At 43.8% G+C, this 5,154-nt stretch overlaps 1 non-coding gene across 1 annotated transcript; it reads left to right on the forward strand.

Annotated features, from left to right (window-relative positions):
- The first annotated feature begins 3,184 nt into the window (after positions 1 to 3,184).
- Trnav-cac (transfer RNA valine (anticodon CAC)) lies at positions 3,185 to 3,257 on the forward strand. Its single transcript has one exon. It is a non-coding gene; the product is annotated as a tRNA-Val (tRNA).
- Positions 3,258 to 5,154: the final 1,897 nt, after the last annotated feature.

The raw sequence follows: 5,154 nt of genomic DNA on the forward strand, positions 1-5,154 counted from the left end.
ATAAAAACTGAAATGCTGAACATAGCTTAGCAAAATATATAGAGCAGCAAGCAAGATATCACACCTAGGTCAAAAGGTGGGATAGACTAAGTCTACAAAGCTTACTCTGAATTCATTTGTTCAGCTGGTGAGCCCAGCTAGCTGTTATAGTTTGGATCTAGAATGTTCCCAGAGGTTTACTTGTTGAAGACTTAGTCCCCAGCTGGTGGTGCTATTGGGAGGTGGTAGAAACTTTAGGAGGTAGGGACTAGTTGGAGAAAATAGGTCACTGGGTATGTGTCCTTGAAGGTTATGTCCTGTCCCTGGTACTGTCTCTAACCTCCCTCTTTTTCTGGCTACATGGGGTGAGCTGCTCTGCTCCATCACACATTCCTTGTGACATGGTTCTGCCTTACTACAAGCCCCAAAACAGTGAAGCCAAGTAACTATGGGCTAAAACCTCAGAAATTAGGAGCCAAAATGAGATTTTCTCAGGTGTTTTGCCATAGTGGTGGAAAACTGACTAGCCCAATGACTTATTCCTAGGGACAAGGACATATGAGAATAAAGAAGGATGGTGAGTCTGTCTAAGGAAAGGACCTTATGAGAGAGTGCTTACTATCCAGAACACAACTTTTAAGAGAGTTACCTTTTCTAAGCCACAGCAGCTGCTGTCTAATAAAATGTGGCTGACTTCTTCTTCACTTTGAAGAAGGGACTTAGAAGGGAATGTTAGGAGAAGGCTGGAAGCCATGAGAGAAAGCAGAGTTTCTCTCCCTAACACGTGTTGCTCCTTGGTTGCTGGAGGCATGATGGCATTAGAACCACCCATGGACAGAGCCCCACACCCTACACCATTCTAGACTCTGGAAAGCAAGGAAGAAGACATGTTTGGACAAAAAGTGTTTTTTGCAAAATTATAACTTTTGATTTAAGAATGAGACCAGGAAATATGGATTACATCTTTCAAAGAATATAAGTGAATTTTAAAACAATAAATGAGTTTGGTTTTTAGGGTGATGTGTCCTCTACAGTGTCATTAGAAGTCCCATGATAACTGATCAGTGAGTATTCATCACATTAGGTCTTCATTCTCTGAAATATAAACATAGTCACTGAGAAATTACTCAATACTGACAATAAGAGCTCCAAAATGACTTTTGAGAAATTGAATGTATGAAAGGGAATGTATTGTGGGAGGCCATCCTCGCACGTGATTTGAGTTACCTCCCTGGCTGGGTGAGAGACGCTTAGACACAGCTGTGTCAGAGCTATTCCCCACCCTTTCCCAGGTCCAAGGGCTTGCCTGTGCAGAGGCGTGTCTGGGCACTGCCCCAAAGACCCAATCATCGCCCCTGACCTTGGGATGCTGCCCCCCTTAACCTTCATTGGATGGGATTTTCCCTGGAATTTTTTGTTCCCCAATAAAAGCCCACTCCCTGGCGTGTGTTTCTCTCTCTCTCTCTCTCTCTCTCTCTCTCTCTCTCGTTTCTTCTGTAAACCTCACTACCTCATTAGGTGGCTGGAGGTGGGAGCTAGGAGAAGCCATCCCAGAGCTGGTTTTAAAGGTAATGACAAGTCTCTTTAATTTAAAGAGCAATTACTCATGAATCGAACCTTCTTTCATGAAGCCAGCGCTGGTTGCTTGGCAGAATGTATATCTGAAGAGCAGAAACACATAGTAGGTTTAAAAATGAATATTCTACCTACTCACTACTGTCTTTAGTGATTCTTCATTCAAGATAGGATATATCTCCTGTTATGGGTTAGATATGCAGTGTCTCACAAAAGCTCATATGTGAGAAAATGCGTGAAAGTTTAGAGGTGAAATGACTGGGTTATGAGAGTCTTAACCTAATCAGTGTATTAATCTCCTGATAGGGATTAACTGGGTGATAACTGTAGGCAGATAGGGTATGGTTGGAGGAGGTGGGTCATTGGAGGGCATGCCTTTGATGTATATATTTTGTCCCTGGTGAGGGGAGTGTCTCTCTTTGTGTGTGTGTGTGTGTGTGTGCGCGTGTGTGTGTGTGTGTTTCCTGGTGTAATGTCCTGAGCTATTTTCTTCTGCCACACTATTCTGCCATGATATTCTGCCTCACCTTGGGCTCCAAAGAATGGAGTCAGCTGCCTATGGACTAAGACCTCTAAAACCATGAGTCTCCCAATAAACTTTTTCTTCTTAATTGTCTTTATCAGGTCTTTTGGTCACAGTAGAAAACAAACAAAACCCTGACCAAAACATCTCCCTAAAACATCTTTCTTCCAGGTAGGAGCTGAAGTTCACTGGATAACCATGACCTGCATTCAAATGGATTCAAAATTCTGGTTGATGAAACAAGGGACATCCCTGCCCTGGGAGAACTGACTGTGCCTAACCTCATGCTGTCTTTTTCTTGGTCTTAGCCTCATGAGTCTTCCCCAGTCATACACACACACACACACACACACACACACACACACACACACGTGAAAATAGATATATATTTTAGTTGTAGATGGATACAATACTTTTATTTTATTCACTTATTTTTATGTGGTGCCCCAGTCTTATATTACGGGGAAATCTCCATTATGTCTCTTGGTCAGGCCTGGCATTTAGGAAGAGATGAAACAACTGGCTAGTGGCAGCTTCTGGGGAAAGTAGGAGTGTTTGAGATAGAACAGGGAAAGCTGTAATAATCAACATACAAAATAAACACATTAAAGCCAAGTATAAGATGCTGACCAGAAACTGCCATGCTCAAGGCACACCTGCCTTGGTGGTTATTATGATTTAGATATGAAGTGTCCCTGAAAAGCTCATGTGTGAGACAATTTCAGAATGTTCAGAGTTGGATTATCCAATGATATTACTTAATTTGGCATTAACTGTAGGCAGATAGGGTGTGACTGGAGGAGGTAGATTATTGGGGGTGTGACTTTGGGGTTTATATTTTGTCCATGGTGAGTGGAGCCCTCTCTTTCTGGCTCCTTCTTGTCATGTTCTGAGATGCTCTCTTCTGCCATGCCCTTCTGCCATGATGTTCTGCCTTACCTTGGGCCCAGAGCTATGGAGTTAGCAGACCATGGACTAACTCTGAAACTATGAACCAAAATAAAATTTTCCTCCTTTAAAGTTGTTGTACTCAGGTATTTTGGTCACAGCAATGCAAAAGCTGATTAAAAAGTAGTCTTTGTGTAACTTTAAGAATCTTAGAGAGCTGGGGATATAGCTCAGTTGGTAGAGTGTTTGCCTCACATGCACAAGGCCCTGGGTTCAATCCCCAGCACCACCAAAAAGAAAAAAAAAATCTTGTGTTTTTATAATGTCACTTTTCCATTAAGAGAGACATACACTACACTGAGAAGAGGGATGAAGAGGGCTAAAATTAATTTTCTGTAGAGACTCTGGAATTGCATTACGTGTATAAAAACAATTTGCACACACAGAACATGTGGGACAGACTGGCTTCAGCCTTTCTGCAGTGCATTTAACTTTGTCCCTGCTCACCCACCCACTGCCTCCCCAACAGCACTGGGGTAGTAAATAGAAGACTGGTATGTCCAAGTCAGCCTGCACCACTGCCAGCTTGTCTCTACTAGGCAGGGACTCAGCCATTCCTGCAAAGGGCCCAAGGGCATCCTAAGGAAGAGTTCCTGAGTCTTTCATGTTCTTGGTCACCTTCCTCACTGCCCTCAGTGATTTAGATAGCATCTGATCTGACCATTTCCAGGGGTCGTGTAACTTCCAGAAAGGAGATGAAAGGGGAGGAGATGAGAATGGACAAGCCCTGGAGCCTTACATATACTAAAACCTTTGTTGATTCTTTTCTTGTGCCAGGTGTTTTATATGTACCTAATTAAGTTATTGCCACAACATTGAGACAGGTACAGTTATTACCACTTGCAGATGCAGCCAAGAGAAGTCAAAATAAATTGCCCGGTATCAGTCTTCCTCAAATCTTTCAGTGCATCAGATTACAGAGTTCTGACTTAGTAGATCTGGAATGGACCAAGAGTGTGCATTTCGAACCAGATCCCAGGCAATGCTGGTGCTGTTGGTCCAGGACACATAGTTAGGAGATGAACAAGGTGAGATTCAAACTTAGATCAGACTCATCCGCATGCCAAGCTTATTCTAATATACCTTTGTGATTAGGACATCATGGACATGAACTTCAACTTGGAACCTTTAGGGAAGCCTGTATTGTGGGAAGCACTTAGTTTTATATGGGTGTAGGGTGAAAGGAAGGACTCAGTTGTGGTAGTTGGATGCACTGGGTCTACTGGATGTACCATATCCCATGGGATTTGATGACCATTTCTAAGGAGTCCCCTGGTTCTTGCCCCAGTGACCTGTGGTTAGGTGAAAGGTTTACTTGTTCATTCATTCATCACTGACTTGTTCTCGGAGTTTACTGTGTGCCAGGATTGTAACAGGTGCTAGGGAGGCCAAGATGCCCACAGTTCAGTGGGAAACAGATGGAGAGGGTTATCCTGTGTGTGACAGTGGGGCAACACACAGGGCAGGGCTCCTGGAATTGACACAACCTCTAGAGGGTCCCACCACATTCCAGTCTATCTCAATGGTACCCTCTCCTCCCAGTTTTAATTTTGAAGAAAAACCTATCCAGGGATTTAGGAGGTGTTTCCCCAGAGTCAGAAACCACACAGTGATATATACAGGAATAGTTCAATATACAGTATCATTACTTATAGGGGATTAGTTACAGAAAGGCAATCAAACAGAACTCTAAAGAATATCCTAGGGCTGATAAAGAGTAACTAGGGGAGAAATAAACTTGCCAGGGGATACCCTTCTCCCAGCCTGGAATTCTGACCTTTACAGAGCATGTGCCTCTACGTGATGGAGAGGCTGTCTGGTTTACCCTGGGCCAGTTGTGGCAAGCAGGGAAAAGCAGGTGGAGCTAGCAGAATTCCAGGTTTCTCCATTCAGTACCAGCAGACTAAGGTGGGGTACTGGGAATCAGGGGCCAAAACCTGCAAGCCCTCCTGGGGTCGGGGTAGGGGACAAAAGCCAGGAATCCAGCAAGAATAGGCAACAACACTACCTGGAGCCTGAGCAACAAGTTTTGCATGCTCCCTTTTAGCAGCCACAGGCAAGCAGAAACAGAACCCAAGGGCAGAGGCCCATTCTTTCTTCACTATTCTTCTGTGACCTCTCCCACAAAG

This window comes from Marmota monax, unplaced genomic scaffold (genome assembly GCF_021218885.2).
Source record: "Marmota monax isolate L192 unplaced genomic scaffold, Marmota_monax_Labrador192_F-V1.1 WCK01_AAM20220418_F8-fsc00062, whole genome shotgun sequence".
Lineage (NCBI taxonomy): Eukaryota > Metazoa > Chordata > Mammalia > Rodentia > Sciuridae > Marmota > Marmota monax.